This window comes from Dreissena polymorpha, chromosome 2 (genome assembly GCF_020536995.1).
Source record: "Dreissena polymorpha isolate Duluth1 chromosome 2, UMN_Dpol_1.0, whole genome shotgun sequence".
NCBI lineage: Eukaryota > Metazoa > Mollusca > Bivalvia > Myida > Dreissenidae > Dreissena > Dreissena polymorpha.
The window spans coordinates 139,423,710-139,445,697 of NC_068356.1; the positions used below are offsets into that span (position 1 = coordinate 139,423,710).

At 34.7% G+C, this 21,988-nt stretch overlaps 1 long non-coding RNA gene across 2 annotated transcripts; it reads right to left on the bottom strand.

The window, feature by feature from the left end:
• Positions 1-716: 716 nt before the first annotated feature.
• Positions 717-5,810, bottom strand: LOC127869205 (uncharacterized). 2 transcript variants are annotated; one of them, XR_008044476.1, is made up of 3 exons: positions 5,204-5,810; positions 3,210-3,406; positions 2,707-2,899 (listed from the first exon to the last, which is right to left on the bottom strand). It is a non-coding gene; the product is annotated as an uncharacterized LOC127869205 (long non-coding RNA). The 2 variants fall into 2 exon arrangements; XR_008044475.1 differs by lacking the exons at positions 2,707-2,899; positions 5,204-5,810 and adding an exon at positions 717-909 and having other exon boundaries at positions 3,210-3,348.
• Positions 5,811-21,988: the final 16,178 nt, after the last annotated feature.

Consider the following 21,988-nt stretch of genomic DNA (forward strand, 5'->3'; position numbering starts at 1 on the left):
CGCATTAATACACTTGAGTGCATTTTCAGTCATACAAATGATACACTTTTTGAAGTGTTGGAAGTGAATTTTTTAAGCGCATTATACGCCCAAGTGTACTTTTCATCACTTCAAATTAATATGCTTAAAAATTAACCAAATTTAAAAAAAAATCCCAGCATTTTGAAGTCAGCATTCATTCTTTAAATGAAAGGTTAGTGTAAACACATACATAAAAAACAAAAAGTACAATTCAATAGATAAATACACACTTTTATTAGAATGTTAAACCTTAAAAAACAAAAACAAATGTTACATATCTACATAAAAGAGAGGATTCAAACGGGCTATTGCCTATCTGGAATTAACAATTGAAAATATCAAGCTCATACCAGTGATTTTTCTCCCCCCTGATTATCGGTAACTGATTAACAGCCAAATACAGGTGGTTTCCACTACAAAAATATTAAAGATTTCCCCTCCTTAAGCTGAAATGTTTTCCCTATCATTTACTAGATTTTTATATATTACATTAATTCCTTTTTAATATGGACAAAAGCAGTACATTTAATTCAATCATATTCTGGATCCTAATATATGATAAATGAACAGTATTCATGAAATTTATATAAATCTATACCTTATTTTTAAGATCTTCCTTTTTTTGTTCATTATTGCGCTAAAACATGCCCTTCTGAGAGCCAGTACGTACAGGTTGTTTTGAATTTCCAAAGAAAATCACTGCATACATGCTGACAATATTTAGCAGCTTAGCCCCTGTCACTATATTTGTTGTTATACACTGTTCCTTACAAAGAATGCATTCATAAACAACCCTTTATAGAGCACTTCACCAGCTGATCAGGTCTGAATACTACTGTCATGGTCTGCGAGGCGCTTCTCGTGCATGATCTCATTTGAGATCAGGTCCTGAAAGATATTTTATAATGTAAGTGTTAAATATTGCTGTTATGGTAATCTTGTTCAACAGTTGCTATAAATATCATAAATTTAAATCAAAACAAGTTTGTTGGCTTGTTGTTTTTGTTTGTTTATTTTTGCAATTTTAATCTCGTGATCACATGTGACTTAACGCTTTTCATAAATAATTTAAAGAAATTACGTTTGATAGAAAATACTGTTAATAAATGTACTAATATATGTGGTCTCCTTTGGCTGTGTGGACTGGTCGGAAGTGTGACTTCTTTAAATTGCGATAACCTTTATTATATAGTTTTACCTCTCAACAAATCCATCTTTTCTTGGTCAAGGACAAGCTACAGGGCACGGTTTCCCACTCCTGTTCCCCTCAAGTTGGCCTGGTATACATGTCCATACATCAGGTAGTCCCCTTTTTGCTCCCTTTTTTGGCAGGCGATGATGCACATTCTGTCCAATGCCCTTCTCGAAAAAGTGCACTAAATGCGCATTTAATGCGCATTAAATGCACATTAAATGCGCATTTAATGCGCATGTTATTGGCACCGTATTTTTTGCTTAACAAGTGCATTTTAATCTGTTAAAAAAAAAACTTTTTACTAGTGTGTTTATACATTTAAGTGTATTTTTTTTCCACGAAATAATACACTTAAGTGCGTTTATTATGATAATAAGTGCGCTTAAGTTTATTTTTAAGTGCATTTATACACTTGAGTGTATTTTAAGACATACAAATAATACACTTCATGGTCAAAGTAAATTTTTTAAAGCGCATTAATACACTTGAGTGCATTTCCAGTCATTCAAATAATACACATTACAGAATTAAAAGCAAATTATTTAAGCGCATTAATGCACTTGAGTGCATTTCCAGTCATTCAAATAATACACTTCATTGAGTATTCAAAGTGAATTTTTGTAAGCGCATTAATACACTTGAGTGCATTTCCACTGATACAAATAATACACCTTACAAAATTGAAAGTGAATTTTTTTAAGCGCATTAATACACTTGAGTGCATTCCCGGTCATACAAATAATACACCTTACAATATTAAAAGTGAATTTTTAAGCGCATTAATACACTTGAGTGCATTTTCAGTCATACAAATGATACACTTTTTGAAGTGTTGGAAGTGAATTTTTTAAGCGCATTATATGCTCAAGTGTACTTTTCATCACTTCAAATTAATATGCTTAAAAATTAACCAAATTTAAAAAAAATCCCAGCATTTTGAAGTCAGCATTCATTCTTTAAATGAAAGGTTAGTGTAAACACATACATAAAAAACAAAAAGTACAATTCAATAGATAAATACACACTTTTATTAGAATGTTAAACCTTAAAAAACAAAAACAAATGTTACATATCTACATAAAAGAGAGGATTCAAACGGGCTATTGCCTATCTGGAATTAACAATTGAAAATATCAAGCTCATACCAGTGATTTTTCTCCCCCCTGATTATCGGTAACTGATTAACAGCCAAATACAGGTGGTTTCCACTTCAAAAATATTAAAGATTTCCCCTCCTTAAGCTGAAATGTTTTCCCTATCATTTAATAGATTTTTATATATTACATTAATTCCTTTTTAATATGGACAAAAGCAGTACATTTAATTCAATCATATTCTGGATCCTAATCTATGATAAATGAACAGTATTCATGAAATTTATATAAATCTATACCTTATTTTTAAGATCTTCCTTTTTTTGTTCATTATTGCGCTAAAACATGCCCTTCTGAGAGCCAGTACGTACAGGTTGTTTTGAATTTCCAAAGAAAATCACTGCATACATGCTGACAATATTTAGCAGCTTAGCCCCTGTCACTATATTTGTTGTTATACACTGTTCCTTACAAAGAATGCATTCATAAACAACCCTTTATAGAGCACTTCACCAGCTGATCAGGTCTGAATACTACTGTCATGGTCTGCGAGGCGCTTCTCGTGCATGATCTCATTTGAGATCAGGTCCTGAAAGATATTTTATAATGTAAGTGTTAAATATTGCTGTTATGGTAATCTTGTTCAACAGTTGCTATAAATATCATAAATTTAAATCAAAACAAGTTTGTTGGCTTGTTGTTTTTGTTTGTTTATTTTTGCAATTTTAATCTCGTGATCACATGTGACTTAACGCTTTTCATAAATAATTTAAAGAAATTACGTTTGATAGAAAATACTGTTAATAAATGTACTAATATATGTGGTCTCCTTTGGCTGTGTGGACTGGTCGGAAGTGTGACTTCTTTGAATTGCAATAACCTTTATTATATAGTTTTACCTCTCAACAAATCCATCTTTTCTTGGTCAAGGACAAGCTACAGGGCACGGTTTCCCACTCCTGTTCCCCTCAAGTTGGCCTGGTATACATGTCCATACATCAGGTAGTCCCCTTTTTGCTCCCTTTTTGGCAGGCGATGATGCACATTCTGTCCAATGGATCTTCCGATCAATGTAAATTTCACCTTGGGGTTTAACCTTCAAATATAAAATATTAAAGTTCTGATTAAATATGGGGGAAAGAAATCTGTTCATTAATGACAAGAAATAGGTATAAATAAATTTTAAGATGACAATAACCATAAAATACAGCCATAATAATTCAAATGGTGTTTTTTTCCTTAAAATTGCATTACATTTACTCATCCAGTTACATTTCCCAGTGACAATACATAAATATGATAATGATCATAATTAATTTAATTAAAAAGAGATGCAGAAATGAAAATACAAACCTGTTACAGCTGCTGTTCTTCAGCATTCCAAAAAAACAAAAACGGCAGTTGTTGATCACTTTAACCACCCACTTTGAATCTTCTTTGCAACAAACTTATTGTTGATTTACACATTGTAGTAAATACACATTGTTTTCATCACACAATAGTTCATGTGCTGAAAGAATTTCAAGACATTTGACACTAGAATTAATGTTGCTGAATTATACCTAAAAATTTAGCTCAATTTAAGTTGCTGAAACCAAATTGTTTACAAAAATAACTTCCTGTGCTCCAAATAACTTGCTGTGCTCCAACCAATCAAAAGTGGTTTGTTTTCAAATAGATGGTCCCAGAACCAATCAAAATTCTATAAACACCCCTTTGTTTTGGCTAGATGGAGCACTGATAGGGATTAGTGTTTATGATGCTAATTGATCTCTTATCTGATCCTGATCTTATCTGATATTTATTGAATAATACACAGCACACTTAGCATATTATATTTAATTGTGAATATTTCAATATAACATACTGAATGGTGTTAGGAAATAAATATAATATTATAAATATTATTTAAATTGTCTTTTAAAATGTATGTTAATAGTCAATGTGGTAGACATTAATTGAATTGGGGTTAAATATCAGTGTAAGAAAGTTCAAATACTTGTTTTTTATGTTGTGAAGATATAATTGATTCTGGCAAGACCACATAATTTTTTTGACACTTTCAATATTTTTAATTATTTACCCACAGCCTGATTTAGTTGTACTTTTCCCTTTAAAAGCTGCTCTACTGAATCACATATTTTATGAGCAGACAAATTGTAATAATAAGACCATAAACATTATGTGAAGATAAAAAAGAATTCAGTACAATCCTCCTATTAAACACTATATCTCTGTCCTTTAACTTCAGTTATTTGCTATAGTGTTGCTCTTTTTTATGAAGATGCACTAAAACTACACTTGTACAGAAAGAATATTTTTTTTTGCAAATCAGAAGATACACTAATATGCACAAAAAATGCACTTCATTGAAAAAATGCACTTATTGCATAAAAAGATGCACTTTGTCTACAGAAGATACACTTAAAGTACAGTAAAATACACTTAAAGATAATGAAAATACAGAAAAAATGCACTTTAGTGCACTTAATTATGAAAAAAATGCAGAAAAAATACACTTTTCGGTAAAAATGCAGAAAAAATACACTTTTTAAAGCGTATTTTGTTAAAAAGTGTATTTTATTTTGAGAAGGGTGGATCTTCCGATCAATGTAAATTTCACCTTGGGGTTTAACCTTCAAATATAAAATATTTAAGTTCTGATTAAATATGGGGGGAAGAAATCTGTTCATTAATGACAAGAAATAGGTATAAATAAATTTTAAGATGACAATAACCATAAAATACAGCCATAATAATTCAAATGGTGTTTTTTTCCTTAAAATTGCATTACATTTACTCATCCAGTTACATTTCCCAGTGACAATACATAAATATGATAATGATCATAATTAATTTAATTAAAAAGAGATGCAGAAATGAAAATACAAACCTGTTACAGCTGTTCTTCAGCATTCCAAAAAAACAAAAACGGCAGTTGTTGATCACTTTAACCACCCACTTTGAATCTTCTTTGCAACAAACTTATTGTTGATTTACACATTGTAGTAAATACACATTGTTTTCATCACACAATAGTTCATGTGCTGAAAGAATTTCAAGACATTTGACACTAGAATTAATGTTGCTGAATTATACCTAAAAATTTAGCTCAATTTAAGTTGCTGAAACCAAATTGTTTACAAAAATAACTTCCTGTGCTCCAAATAACTTGCTGTGCTCCAACCAATCAAAAGTGGTTTGTTTTCAAATAGATGGTCCCAGAACCAATCAAAATTCTATAAACACCCCTTTGTTTTGGCTAGATGGAGCACTGATAGGGATTAGTGTTAATGATGCTAATTGATCTCTTATCTGATCCTGATCTTATCTGATATTTATTGAATAATACACAGCACACTTAGCATATTATATTTAATTGTGAATATTTCAATATAACATACTGAATGGTGTTAGGAAATAAATATAATATTATAAATATTATTTAAATTGTCTTTTAAAATGTATGTTAATAGTCAATGTGGTAGACATTAATTGAATTGGGGTTAAATATCAGTGTAAGAAAGTTTAAATACTTGTTTTTTATGTTGTGAAGATATAATTGATTCTGGCAAGACCACATAATTTTTTTGACACTTTCAATATTTTTAATTATTTACCCACAGCCTGATTTAGTTGTACTTTTCCCTTTAAAAGCTGCTCTACTGATTCACATATTTTATGAGCAGACAAATTGTAATAATAAGACCATAAACATTATGTGAAGATAAAAAAGAATTCAGTACAATCCTCCTATTAAACACTATATCTCTGTCCTTTAACTTCAGTTATTTGCTATAGTGTTGCTCTTTTTTATGAAGATGCACTAAAACTACACTTGTACAGAAAGAATATTTTTTTTGCAAATCAGAAGATACACTAATATGCACAAAAAATGCACTTCATTGAAAAAATGCACTTATTGCATAAAAAGATGCACTTTGTCTACAGAAGATACACTTAAAGTACAGTAAAATACACTTAAAGATAATGAAAATACAGAAAAAATGCACTTTAGTGCACTTAATTATGAAAAAAATGCAGAAAAAATACACTTTTCGGTAAAAATGCAGAAAAAATACACTTTTTAAAGCGTATTTTGTTAAAAAGTGTATTTTATTTTTAGAAGGGGTGGGATGACATTTTATACACATGCAGGATGCGATTGTGCAGGTGCTAGCCGTATTTCTCCTTCAATTGATCAAATGATTTCTAAGTCTAAGCTATATGTATAATGGTGGAAAACAAATTAAGGGATAGAAGCCTCCAAATCAGCCAAATCAATGATGTCAAAATCCAGGTAATGTTAGAACCAGATGCTAATGACCTAATTTATGACTAATGTGCTCTTGAAATATAGTATCATGGGGGTTATTAGAAAGTATAAATACTGTTATGAATTAACCCGTCTGTAGATCTGCCGTGGAATCATATGGAATTCTATGGAAATCGTTAGATGGAATTCCGTGGAGTATTGGCACTAACTTTCCATCCGATTCCATGCAATCAATGGAAAAGTGAAAAAAAAACAGAAGGGGGACTTGATATGGGATGGAATTCCATAAAATGCCGTGGAATTCCATGGAATTCCGTGGCATTCCATATAATGCCGTGGAATTCCATAGAATGCCGTGGAATTCCATAGAATGCCGTGGAATTCCATAGAATGCCGTGGAATTCCATAGAACACCATGGAATTCCATAGAACGCCGTGGAATTCCATGGAACGCCATGGAATTCCATAGAATGCCGTGGAATTCCATAGAATGCCGTGGAATTCCGTGAAAAGCTATGGAATTTAATAAAAAGCTGGAATAAAATAGAAAAAAAATCAGATTATAGATCAAAGGCATTTTATTGATTTTGAAAAACAAATGTGAATGTAAATAAAGGTTTCATCATAGAAATTAAACAAGAACAAGATCTGGCATCAATCATTAACCACACACATGCAGTCACAGTACATATTCAAAAATGAGTGGTTTTACATTTTCATAAAGTACCAACTCTCTTAACCACAGGCATGCATGCACACATTCAAAAGCACATCCATAAACATGCAAGCATATACAGGTGAGAAAAGAAAAACTTATAAAAGGCACAATATAAAACATAGAAGTAGAATTTTACATTTCTCTTATGACAAGTATACTTCCTTTCTCACATATGTTCATAAACACACACAATTACATGCACACACACATCACGCACAATTGTTCTAGAGTTTTTTCTCATAAATTTTAACGTTCAACAACTGTTCCTTATTAATTCTAGAACACTTTCAGTATGATAACAGAAGTTCAGTTCTAGTTGATGTGTTCGAGTACAATTCTAGAAAAGTTCCGAAGGTTAACTTCAAATATTTAAGTCTGAAACCAACTTTCTAGAAAACAAATTCCCATGCAGACAGCCAGTATTCAAGTACTGAGCATAGTTAATAATAATACATAACAAATGTACAACTGTTGTAAATTTGTTATTTATTATACTATGCTCAGTACTGTTGAACACGGACTTAATTCAATTATCCAAGTTTCAAATTCCTAAATTAAAAAACAACAACAAATAAATTAAGACAAAAAACAAACACAAAATACAATTCACAAAATAAATAACTGGTCTTTTTTATACAAGAAGTAACCAAAATAAAACATGTCACCAGCCACAGACTGCCAGGCTTAACACAGTCTAGGCTAGTTTAAAAAAATGTTTGTCCAAGTCTTCCACTGCCATTTTCCTTTTCTTCTGAGAATATTGAACACCAGTCACTGCCTCCGGGTCCTTTTTGGTATGAGGTACATTGTATACTGCTCACATGTGCTCTACAGAATAAAAAATCATAAAAATGTCTAAAGCAAAGAGTTATTTACATTCAAACTATAACAAGAGATTGCAAAGCAATATGGTCCCCTACCTGTTAAACTTCACTATTTTAAGTTTGTTAAATATATTTGTTGCCATAGCAACCAGAATTCTTGCATTATAAACAACATGAAATGACGTGCAAAATGTCCTTATAGTCATCTGTTCATGTTTCAAGTTTCATGAAAAAATACTTAGAACTTTTAAAGTTATCCCAGATCCAGAAAAGTGTAACTGACTTAGACCAATATATTGAATTCCAAAAAGACAAAATACTTCCAGGTGGTTAACATTAAATAACTTATCTAGCCCAGGGCATGACAATATTTACCATGAATTTGTGGCCCTGTAAGTCCTCTAGGTAAATGCGCTTAAAGAGCCGCTTTGCTGTTGGATTATTTCCCTGCCAAACTCTGCAGTATCTTCCATCAACTGGTCAATGGTAATTAAAGCACATAATGAAAATGTATAGGGAACGTAATTCATGAATTGTTTTAAATATTAAGTTGTTAAATGGTCTTTAGAAAGAGAACTAAAAACGAAGTGAATACATCGCAAAGCACTAAGCATAACTTAATTTGTTGGTATGATTAGTACAAATTTATTATTGCTATAATTAGAATGATGTGTAATTCTATTGGTATGAAAATGCACACTCAGATACCTAAAAACCAATTCCATTGGTTTAATTTTTTATTTACAAGCAAATACGTTGAATTGATATCCCCCGCCAACATGCTTCTGGACACATAAGTATTATATTTGACACTCAAACAAGCATTTTTTTAAAGATACAAAGGGCCATAACCCCGTTTTTAACAGATGGTGTACAATTCCATTTGGCGTGCATCATCCTCTTATCCATATATATACTCGAACCAGGTTTCAATGAAATCCGCCAAAGCACTTCCAGGATATGGCCTTGGACACACAAAAAGCATTTTTTCAAGATACAAAGGGCCATAACTCTGTTATTAACTAATGGTGTACAATGCCATTTGGCATGCATCATCCTCTTATCCATATACATACTCATACCAAGTTTCAGTGAAATCTGCCAAAGCACTTCCAAGATATGGCTACGGACGGATGGAAAGACGCACAGACGGAAGGATGGAAGGACGGACAGACAACGCCAAAACAATATCCCTCCGCCTATGGCGGGGGATAATAATAAACATTAACACCATTAATGAGCATTGAGTGCTCAACATGCACAGTAAAAAACTTCCTTAGCCTGTAGTTCCATAACCTTGCATGATAAAATTCCGATACTACATTCAACATTATTAATTTCTCCACATAGGTCTTATTACTTCCTTTTTCAACCTGCAAACTCCACTAAGTGAAAATTTGGGTGACAGCTGCTTTTAAACTAATATTTGCCATACTAAATCCTCAAATATCACATAAAAAGGTCTACAATAATGTCATAAGAAGATTAAATTTAAAGGAATATTTAGAAATTATAAAAATCACAAACCTTCAGTTGTTGTTCTATTCCTAGACAGACTGCTCAAACACTGTATGCATCACTCTTTAGCAATATTTCATGTCACTTTCCAAATGATATAAATACATAAGTATTTTAAGAAAGTGTTTTTAATGGAAAAACTAATGAACTCTTCTGTTTGTTAAATGTCTTTAACTTTATTTTACCAAGTTAAACCAGTACATTGTCCACCATGTTTCATGTTTCAATGTAACAGGTAAACTTTCTGTATTTGAATTCAGCCAATTAGAAAAGGCTGTTATATCTTATAACCAATAGATTTGCAGCAAACATACCCAACATCTGATGTACAACACATGCTTGGCTTATCAGATAGATTGTTATTTGACAACCTGGACTGGCTGAGTTTGATATTGAGAAAAAACAGTGTGTATACCACTTGGACAGGGTTAAGGAATTTAAACTTGTAGAAATTGCTTTGAAAGTAACAACTACTCCTACTTCTGCAGAACTACTACTTTAATTACTACAGCATCAACAACAACAACACCAACAACAACAATAACAACAGCAACAGCAGCAACAACAACAGCAACAACAACAGCAGCAACAGCAGCAGCAACAACTGCTACTACAGCAACAACTGCTACTACTGCTACTTCTATTGCTACTACTATTGCTACAGAAACTGTTAATGCTACTACTTCTACTACTACTACCACCACCACAACCTATACTGATATAAAAAACACTACTGCTACTACATCAATTACTACAACAACAACACCTACTACAACAACAACAACTACTACTACTAATACAGCTACTACATCTACAACTACTACTACTACTGCTGCTGCTGCTGTTGCTTCTATGAAGTCTATTTGGCTATTTGTAAGTGTAAGGTGTCCTATATGTGTTCTTATTCCCCATAAGAACTTTTGTAGAACTTACTGGTTCTTAAAGCGTTCTAGATGCGTTCTAGAACTATATTTGAAAAACATTTTTAGAAATTTTTGACCATATATTGTCCTTGAAATGTTTTAAAAAGGTTCTTGAAATTATTGGAACAGTTTCAGTCCTAAGCCATTTTCCACAAATGTTCTGGATTTATTCTAAAAAAACTGTTTTGGAACAATTCCAGAACATACATTTTAGAACACAAATATGGAACAGTTCCAGAACTGTTCCAATTTCTAGAACAAATTTATTATTATCTTTATTGCATTTTCTTTTAAATACAAAATACATGATATAAATAAATTCATACATGTATTAAACTACAAATACATTTCAGACAACCAGCGAAAATTTTCTAAGTTATTTTCCATTGATTTCCATCCAAGAAAATGTATAAGTTATTTTCCATAACGATTTCCGTTGAAAAAAATGGCTAAGTCCAACTTTCCATGGTGTTTTCCATTCATTCCGTGGAAATGCATGGAATTTTAGTCGAGATTCCGTGGAATTCCATAACAGCTTCAGATGGAAAATTGGCAAGTGGATGGAATTCCATCAAATTCCATGGATTTCCATCGATTTCCGTAGAATTCCATAATATTTTCTATGGAATTCCATAGAAAAGTGCTAATGACTATGGCAGATCTACAGACGGGAAGTATCCAGGTTGTAAAATTGATACAAAGTGGTGATTTAGGTCTTACATGACCTTTTTGAGCTATTTATAGAAACAGATTTATTCTCATGGTCTTAGTCATCATGGTTAAAATATTAATAGGAAGTGATGGTTTAAATGACTGAAAATATCATAATTCAAGTAGCTAGAGTGGTCAATACACCACTTTTTTTATCTCCAAGCTATAGCTTTCACAAATGCAAGTCTACATTTGGCGTTTACATTCTTGAACTTGAGTCTCCGATAAGATTGCTAATTATGTTCTTACCTGTTTAAATTTATTTAGATGTATGCAAAAAAGAAATATTTAGGAAAAACATCCATAACATAGTTGGCATGTGCTTTAGCTTAATACAGATGTGCAACTCATTGAAACATTAGAAAAAAACGTCAATTTATGACTAAAAGATTACAGTATTGCAGTAGATGTTTGTTTAAAGATCCAAAAGAACCAGACTACGTTGTTTTAGGCGGGGGGGGGGGGGGGGCACAGGATTTATGCCCTACTGTCAATATATGAAAATAAATTAAATGAAGCATTTAACTTCAGGTGTTGTGGTTTGCCTGACTTTAATACAATGATGTTGTTGTTCATTCTTTGCTAGCCTCACGCACACACAATGACACTAATATGAAGAGCCAATTTGCTTATGATGTGGGTTGTCAAGGAAATACTGAAATTTGGCTACTTCTTTATTTTCCTTAGACCAACCTTGTAACTCTTTGATTTTAATGGTTTTCAACAACAAAAACGAATGAAAATCAATACCTTACATCTTAAACAAAATATTTCTTGTTGATGGTAATGTCTTTGATTTAAACAATCATAATATAATGCCAATAGAAATTGATAGACGTCACGTACAGGTCTAAACAAATAATGAATATAATGCCAATAGAAATCTAGTGATTAAAATGGTCTAAGCTATATAACAAGAGTCAATTTAAAGGTAATCCCCGTATGCAAATTAAAATCTAATGATGACAATGTGACTTGCTTTAATTATGGTTAATTTTTTTATAGATAGCATGTTACGCCAATTGTAGTTTTCAAGATTGTCTTTTGTAACGTCATTCCCAGGCGAAATGAAGGCCATATGACCATGGTTCAGCCATAATATGACCATGGTATACCATGGCTGAACCATGGTCATAAGACCATTTGTTATTTGACCATGGTTCACCATGGCAGACCACGTTTTGTTAAATGGCACAACAGTCTTTGGCCATGCATGGTTATTATGACCATGGTAAAATACCATGGTTGACCATGGTATAATACCATAGTTTTGACCATGGCCAAATACCATGGTCATGATGACCATGGTCGAAGACCGTGGTGCCATTTAACAAAACGTGGTTGCCATGGTCATATGGCCTTCCTTTTGTAAAACGGCACCACGGTCTTAAGTGCTCATGTTTTCGACGGAAAAAGGCTGATGATAACTGCTGGAATTTCTGCAGGAATTTCCTGAAGAATTCCAGGGAAAAGGTCAGGCTTGATAGTTCTTTTTTTACCAAAACTAGAAATAAAAGGCAGTTTTACTTTAATAAATTACTTTTTGGCATTGAACATTTGTGTGGAAAGGCTAATAGTCCTAAAGGGATGTGTCCATGGCCATTGAATTACTGAAAGAACTTAAAGATAAAATTCAACATTGTAATAAAATCATTAGAATTGCTGACACTTCATCGGCATGTTGGTGAACAGTTAATGAACATGAAATGATTGGTTATGCTTCTGATTCTTTTGATGACAAAAACATTCATAAAGCAGAGGAAAGAGTGATACAATGTAGCAAAATTGGGAAACATAAGTGAACACAGTGCCAAAGAAGTTTAAATGGAACCAATGGCTGATCAGTTTAGCCGGTAATTTATTAAAGACATACATTTCCAAATATAACATAAACCATGTGCCTTCATTCAGCTTGCTTCTGTTTCAACTTCCTGTGCACACAATATTCTTCCTTTGTAAAAACAGCAATGCAACCCAGGCGAAGTGATGACCATGGTCACCATGGTTTTTTATGGTTGACCATGGTATAATTTGAATGTCGTTTACATAAAATATGCATTAATATTAATTGTTCTTGGAAGAATTAAAAGAACAGTTTAAGAAAGTTTTAAGACCATCTTATTTCAAGAACAGTTTAAGATGATATCAAGAACACAAACATGTAGAACAATTAACATTATTGCATATTTTATGTAAATGAACATTATTCATCATGGGAACACTATAATGAAAATAAAAGTAAATTTGCCAATCATGGTCCAAGTTTTAATTTACCATGTCCAACTATGGTCTGTCTTTTGTCACCATTACCGACCATGGTCCATGTTTTTTGTGATCATGTCCAACCATGGTCTGTCTTTTGTCACCATTGCCGACCATGGTCACCATTGCCGACCATGGTCCATGTTTTTTGTGACCATGGCTAACCATGTTCCTGATCATTCTCCACCACAGTTTTTGATGGCTGACAATCAAAAACCATGGTCAACCATAAAAAACCATGATGACCATGGTCTACCATGGTAATCGTTTCGCCTGGGTTAACAATTAAGTGAAGTCAATGATCTAAGTATCACGAATGCAATCTCAATTCTAATCTACGGATGTCAGTAAGTTTAGCTACAGCTATTGCAATTAAAATAGATTTCTAGTGATGCTAATGGGGTAAGTTATACTGATTGTAATTTCAATAAAAAATTATGACACTCATCATCGCCTTCATGATTGCTATGTCTGTAGATTTCAAGTGACACTAGTGGTTCTATCTTTAATGAGTGTAATCTCACTAGAAATTAAGCAATACTGATTGTCTTTTCTATCATCATTGTTATGTCAAAAGAAAAAAAAATACAATTTCAGTGTCTTATCTTAAAATGGCTGTTTCTTAAACAAAAAAATCATGCAGATGTCAAAAAATATACTGGTTTTGGTGGTAATAGTGATTAAATGATAAAAAGTTTGATAGTGATGCTTATCTTTTATGATTGTGGTATAAGTAAAAGTCGTGTGGTATCAATTTCTCCAACTTAGGTTAATAAGGTGTCATTTTGTATGTACATGTTGCTTAAACAGTTTTTGTCACAAAGTCTGTTTGTGGTAGGTGTGTCTTACACGTTTCTAACAATACAGTTGTGGGAACGATAATTATCCCGTGATATAACAGATGAGCAATGTGATATAAAGGATGAGCAATATCCTCACAAATATAATTGGGATTAAATTTTGCCAATTATGATTTAATGATAGCGATCTGGAATTATCGGCAGTTTTGTCACGTATTGCTTCTTTTTTTAGCTGACCTGAGCACAACATGCTCATGGTGAGCTTTTGTGATCGCCTTTTGTCCATTGTGCGTTGTGCGCTGTCAACATTTGCCTTGTTAACACTCTAGATGCCACATTTATTGTCCAATCTTCATGAAATTTGGTCAGAAGATTTGGCTCAATGATATCTTGGATGATTTTGAAACTGAATACGTTTGCTTGAAAAACATGGATGCCTAGGGGCGAGGCATTTTTCCTTATATGGCTATAGTAAAACCTTGTTAACACTCTAGAGGCCACATTTATTGTCCAATCTTCATGAAACTTGGTAAGAAGATTCATCCCAATAACATGTTGGACGAGTTTGAGAATGATGCCAGTTGGTTGAAAAACATGGCCGCCAGGGGGCGGGGCATTTTTCCTTATATGGCTATAGTAAAACACTCTAGAGCCCACATTTATTTTCAGATCTTCATGAAACTTGGTCAGAAGATTTGTCCCAATGATATCTTGGATGAGTTTGAAAATGGTTTCGGTTGGTGGAAAAACATGGCCGACAAGGGGGCGTGGCATTTTTCCTTATATAGCTATAGTAAAACCTTGTTTACACTCTAGAAGCCATATTTATTGTACAATCTTCATGAAATCTTCAGAAGATTTTGCCCAATGATATCTTGGACAAGTTCGAAAATGGTTCCAGTTGCTTGAAAACAGGTCAGGTTTTTTTTAATCTCCGGTGAGCAACTTTGGACCTTTCAGGCCCTCTTGTCTGTATTCATAATGTCTTGGCAGTGTTCTCAAGGAATGGTAAAATGTTTATTTCAGGTTCCTGCCGAAATCAGCCCATATACTCAATGCTTTGCGAGACACGGGCATCCAAAGACTCATTCATCGTTGTTCAGCCTTTTCCACTGGAACCCGCAAAAGATATCGTCAGTATGCATGCGCAAAATGATTACCACCAGTCACGCGACAGAACAAACCAATCGAGTCAGTCCTATACTACATTACGTCGTATGGAACTCACGCCGACGCCATCTCAATCCTCGGAGTCGTCTGCCGACATGCATGTGCTACAAACACATCCAGTTTACCAAACGAACGTTCAGTCAAGTGCTCCGATTCTTACCGTTGCACCAAACGAGAGAATTGTGTTGCCCACAAATATAGAGGACCAAAGTTTACCGTTTACGCGAGAAAATTACGGGAAAGAAAAAGACAAGTGGATATTAAAGCGCCATATATGCCATTATTGTGGAAAACGGTGCCTGAAGCCGTCTGATTTGACAAGACATGTAAAGATACACACTGGCGAATATTCCTACGAGTGCCCTGTTTGTAGGGCGAAATTTCGAGAAAAATTCGGACTTGCGGCGCATACTCGCAAAGGAAACTGTAGCCCAAGAATGTAAACCATTTTACTTTAATCATTGTGTTATATTCATTGTAAAAAAAACTACTTTACTTTAATTGCATGACAGCTATAGTTTCATAAGTGCTTGATGTTTTACCGAGATCTCCATCTTTTAAGATGTAACGCAATTTCAAAGATATGTTAACGGAATAACTTTTCCCCCGCCCTACAAAGTCATTTGTATCACCTGGCTGCCAGTCGACGGTGTGTGGAATGAATGTGGCTCTTATAATCTTATTATGACATTTGGTCATTTTTGTATGTACACTAATTCTAATCTGGTCAAGATGTATTAAGTAGAATCTGTTCTATGCGTATTTCACATTTGAACCCCATTTCAAATCGGAAAACAAATCACGTCAAAGTTTCTTTGGGAACTTTGTAGACCTCAATCCAAGCAATCGCTCGACACTGTTGTTTTGTTTTTTACATTGTACAGTCACGACTGATGGTAGAGTTACCAACATTCATTATGACCGTATCGTGTGTGTGCTATTTGTTTGAAAATTTAAATCAATCGCGGGCTTAAAAAAACAAAATTGTTGTTATATAGGTCCTGTTTCAATATTTGATGTTACATGTTAATCGGTTTTGTTATTGTAGCCTATATTTTCATTTTTATTTTGTTTGTATTCTTCTTAAGTCTCAACTTATTTGATATATTGATTTTGTTTTGTTTTTAGAAACCTATATGATGCATGCATGAATGTAACGCATTGTAAATTGTGCAATTTCCAAATATAAACCCGGTGCCATTTTATGTAATTATTCATTGGTATATGTGCGTTCATTTTTATAATATTATTTATATCTTTATTCAATGTTCTGTATGGTTACCGTGCATATGATTAAATGATACATGTATGTTTTATACTCAAATACGGCCTTTTAAAATACTTTGTGTGATTCTACTGTTGCTTTTTTTCTTTGAATATATCGCACTGCCAGTGCTTGCTTCAGATTTTATATATGTGCAATTAAAGTATACTCAAAGTTTATTTAGGGTCATTTGTGTTGGGAGGCGGAAAACTACAACGGGCGAGGCATGGTCAGGGGTGATAACCCCAAAAAAGGGTTAGGGTAAGGGTTAGGGTTAGGGGTCAGGTTAGAGTTAGGGTTGGGTTTAGGCTAACCCAAACCCTAACCCGACCCCTAACACTAACCCTAACCCTCTAACCCCCCCTTGCGCAATACCATACCATGCCTCGCCCGTTGTAGTTTTCTGCCTCCCATTTGTGTTCGCTTCTTCAATCCGCCACGATAGGCTCTTCTAAAAGGAGCCTTGAAACGTTTTGGTAAATTGACAAAATAAAAAAAAAGTTGTTTCAGAAACGCACATTTTCGTTTTAGTTATGATATTTGTAAGGAAACAGTAATACTGAACATTTACCATGCTCTAAAATAACCATTACCGGTATATGCATCTTTTGACCATTTAAAAACCTGAAAATTATAAAGCGTTGTAACGCGAAACGATTCAATTATTTGGAGAGTTCTGTTGTTGTTATATTTTGTGAAACCACGAGGATTGCTTATATAAAGTTTAAAATACATCCGTCATTGTATGAGCACGGATGGCCGAGTGGTCTAAGCGTTAGACGTTTGCTTCAGGGGTCATAGGTTTGAGCCCAGTTTTTGGTTACTTTTTTTCTTAAATTATATTCTTATTTTTACTGGAGCATTTTAGACCCAATGTCCACATTTATCAATATAAAGCATTTAATGACAAAATCTTTGAAAAGGCCCCTTTAACTGCGCTTGTAAAGTTAAATGAGTGCCTTAGATAGACTGCGTTTTAGCAAAGAATCTTAACAGAAATGTTATATAAATGTCCCAAGATCAAAGGTGAATGTCCAAAAAACAGGTTACTATCAACTAGATTCATGACCATGCCACAAAACCAGGTTTTGATCATAACGATGTAATATAATTTAATTTACGGTGCTGTCCAAATCTGTGTCTGCAAGTTACCTTCTACTCACAACATTTATGTGCATTTCAACCCATTAAAACGCATGTAAATTAACCAAAACCGTTTTTTAATTATAAGTAACAATATCATATACTGACTGAAACTCTCTCCCCAACTCACCTCCATTGCAATTCCAAACTAGGTCTCTTTCGATCAGTTGATTGTTATTGCATGTCCGCGCAAGCACAATGATTGGTTTGCACTGATTGCAGCAGCGTAAAAACGTATGCTTAGTCAATTAATTGATATGACATAATACAATAAACAAAAACACCTAAAATATTATTTACAAATATCACATTTAATACCAGTATTATTAACATGTTAATAAATGCATTCTCATTTTTATAAAAACATTAATAAATAAGAAAGTATCATAGGAAAAGAGGTCTTAAGAAAAACGCAGACATCATCATTTAACGAAAATAAAGCTTTAACTTAGCCGTACAATTTTTTGTTCGATGGACTAAATATATCATTAAAAAATAACGTACCGAATCAGTAGCGTAATTAAGTTGATCTGGTGAAAAGCAATAAATGTTTTGAGACTTTTTTTACACCAGTTTGATTTAATATAACCTTTTCTTACTGATTCAGCACAAAGTCTTATTTTTAAACGCAGGCAAAATGTATTTGTGATACCTTTTTTTCGCCGCAGAATTAATGCATTAACGGATCAGTTGTAACCACAACGGATCACGTGACTGAAACCACTCGGGGGGGGGGGGTGCATCTAACACGCTATTTAAACTGTCGAAACATGAAATTTGTTGTTTACAAATGACCAAGTTACATTGCCAGTTATAAATTATATTCATTTTTTGTTATTAATTGTTTTCTATATGTGATCTTGTATCCACACTTTACGCACGGTGTTCTTGTGTGAATTATCTGTTGAAAATCCTAAAAAGATCGACAAGATATGGGCATCTTATAAACCATGTAAATTGGTTGAATCATATCTAATCATCGATATTGAACATGGAATATAAATAAAACATTAAGATTGAGATCATTTATTGTAAGAATCAACAAGATTTGCATTTATTTATATATAATATTTTATCAATACGCATATCATCACGCTTGATCCGTTATTGCCCTAATTCTTAATTTCATTTAAGGTGTTGCAAAATCTTAAACACAAATCTAAACTGAATTGAACTTTTGCAGGCGAAAAGACTACTAAATGGCTTTTAAATTGATGCGTAAACTTTCTACTTTCCAACTGAGTTATAGCATGTGACCATGATAAAATGTTCAACTTCAATTTGGAAACGAGACGGACGTCAACAAAGTCGTATATACATGTCAGCAAAACATACCGAAATGTTTGACAAAGAGTAGCTCTGAATACGAAATAATCAATGCGTTTTAAAGAACAGGCCTTTAAGATGCTTTAGGCAGAATATCATCTAAAATGCCAACTATTTACCGCGATACGCAGTCTTGAACATCAAAGTGATCCGTTATGGGTAATGATCCGGTAATGGTAACTTGACTTTGCAACTACAACACACACATCCTGTACATTTAGGATGAAAAGGTATCGTTCATTCGATTGTAAATGCAACAGAAAACTGTCACTGAACAAAACATAACGGCGTCGAACAGGGGACCACGATATTTTTAAATATTTATTGGTAATGAATACAATGTTTCAATGAACACTCATAAACGGTATAAGTTAGAGTAACAACTACTGATCATGACCGCACAATCGAAGGAAAGAAAGCTTGTCGTTTAGCCACAAGTGAGTGAAACGAATATCTAAACAAGTGTGCATACATTTTCACCGCTCTCTTTCCACGTATCATTTAATAACGTTTGCCTTATGTTTACACGAGCGCGTGTTATCTGAACCACTGGTCCTTGCATAGTTTGATACAATATTGTTATATAGATAAAACGATAATGATGTCAACATCGCGATTGAGTACATGAAAAACTAAGCAAGAAAAAACATGTTCCAGAATCAAATATGATCATTATCATGTACAAATATATGGGGAATATTTTCCTTAAACGATAATTTATTTTTCAGAGCGGGGGTATAAAAGTGCAAATATCAGTTGGTTTTAATGTACTCGAAGTTTACATAAAGGATCCATTAGTGGGTTTTGGTGTACATTTTTTTTACAATTAATTAAATTCAATGCCTACTTAGTACGAAAATCAGCGTGTTTTGGGGGCGATTGCCTTCTGCAATTCGCCCCATAGGTAACAAAATATACGTATACCGACGAAAGAAGTCCGTTATTGCATTCAACCACTTTGCATCCAGAATTCTGCATTCGTAAACAAAATAGCTCCGATCGCATGGTATTGGTATTAATGCGCACAAACATTATCAAGTGACCAATTGAACATCTGTTGACAAACACCCTTGGATTGTTACAGTTTGACTTCATCAGCTTACAGCGCGCGTTCCATCCATGGCAACGTTTTTCAATGTGGCATTAGCACCCGCCAAGGACGGTCCCAAGCCCGCGCTGAAAAAGGAAGAGGGTTGGGCGTAGGGCTAGCTACCCTACCATGATGAAACCGTATTGCTACAGAAATGCCAAATAGAATAACAACAGACATCACGGACCTGGGAGAAGGTGGACCTCCAGCTGGAGGACGTATGACGCCGAACGGTGAAAGCCAGTGTCAACTGGAAGCCATCAGGCCGAAGACCATCATCTCCACCAGGACCACTACCACCATCGGTACATGGAATGTCCGAACCCTGTATGAGACCGGGAAGACAGCACAAGTGGCCGCAGAGATGAGGAAGTTCAACCTCACCATCCTAGGGATCAGTGAATCAAGATGGACTGGCTCTGTGCAGAAGCGACTGACTTCCGGTGAGTTACTGTTGTTCTCGGGGCATGAGCAGGAGGATGCAGCACACACCCAGGGAGTAACCCTAATGCTTTCCAAGTCGGCACAGAGAGCGCTCATCGGGTGGCAGGCACACGGAACTTGGATCATGACGGCCTCTTTCCTTACAAAGAAGAAGAGGATCAACATGAACATAATCCAGTGCTACGCCCCAACAAACGAAAGTACAGAGGATGAGAAGGACAACTTCTACAATAGACTGTCAATCATCATACAAGACAGACCAAAGAGAAACATCATTATTCTAATGGGTGACTTCAACGCCAAGATCGGCAGTGACAACCGAGGATATGAGGAGATCATGGGAAAGCAAGGGTTAGGCAAGATGAACGACAACGGGGAGAGATTCGCCGACCTGTGCGCCACAAGTAGCCTGGTCATCGGAGGAAGTGTTTTCCACCACAGAAGGATACACAAGGCAACTTGGGTGTCACCAGACCTGTCAACGGAGAACCCGATTGACCACTTGTGCATCGCAAGGAGTTTTCGTCGCTCTCTTCAGGATGTACGTGTCATGCAAGGAGCAGACGTGGCTTCGGACCATCATCTCCTTGTCGCCCGATTGAAACTAAAGCAGAAGAAGAGTTGGACAGGGGGGCCCAACCAACGCCAACGGTACAACACTGCCACTCTGAAAGACACCTGGAAGCAAGAAGAGTTCAATGTTACTCTCTCCAACAAGTTCCAGGTCCTAGAGGAGCTGCTTGAAGAAGGGACGATACAGCAGAAGTGGCAGAACGTGAAAGAAGCAGTGACTTCAACATGCCAAGAAGTACTGGGCCCCCCAAGGAGTGGATGTCAGCAGAGACGCTTCAGAAAGTTTAGGAAAGACGAGAAAAGAAGGCTAGTGTAAACAACAGCAGAACACGAGCCGCAGAAGTGAAAGCACAAGAAGAGTACACCGAAGCAAATAGGAGCGTCAAGCGAAGTATCAGAGAAGACAAGAGAAACTACCTAGAGACGCTTGAAACAGAGGCGGAAGAGGCAGCCTTTCAGAACAGAACGAAAGATCTGTACTCCATCACCAACCCATCACCAAGAGATTAGAAGGAAAGTTTGCCAAGCCAGAGAGGCCAGTAAGGGACAAAAATGGAGGAGTAATACCAGATGATGAAGGGCAGAAGAAGAGGTGGATTGAGCACTTCCAAGAGCTACTCAACAGGCCAGCCCCTG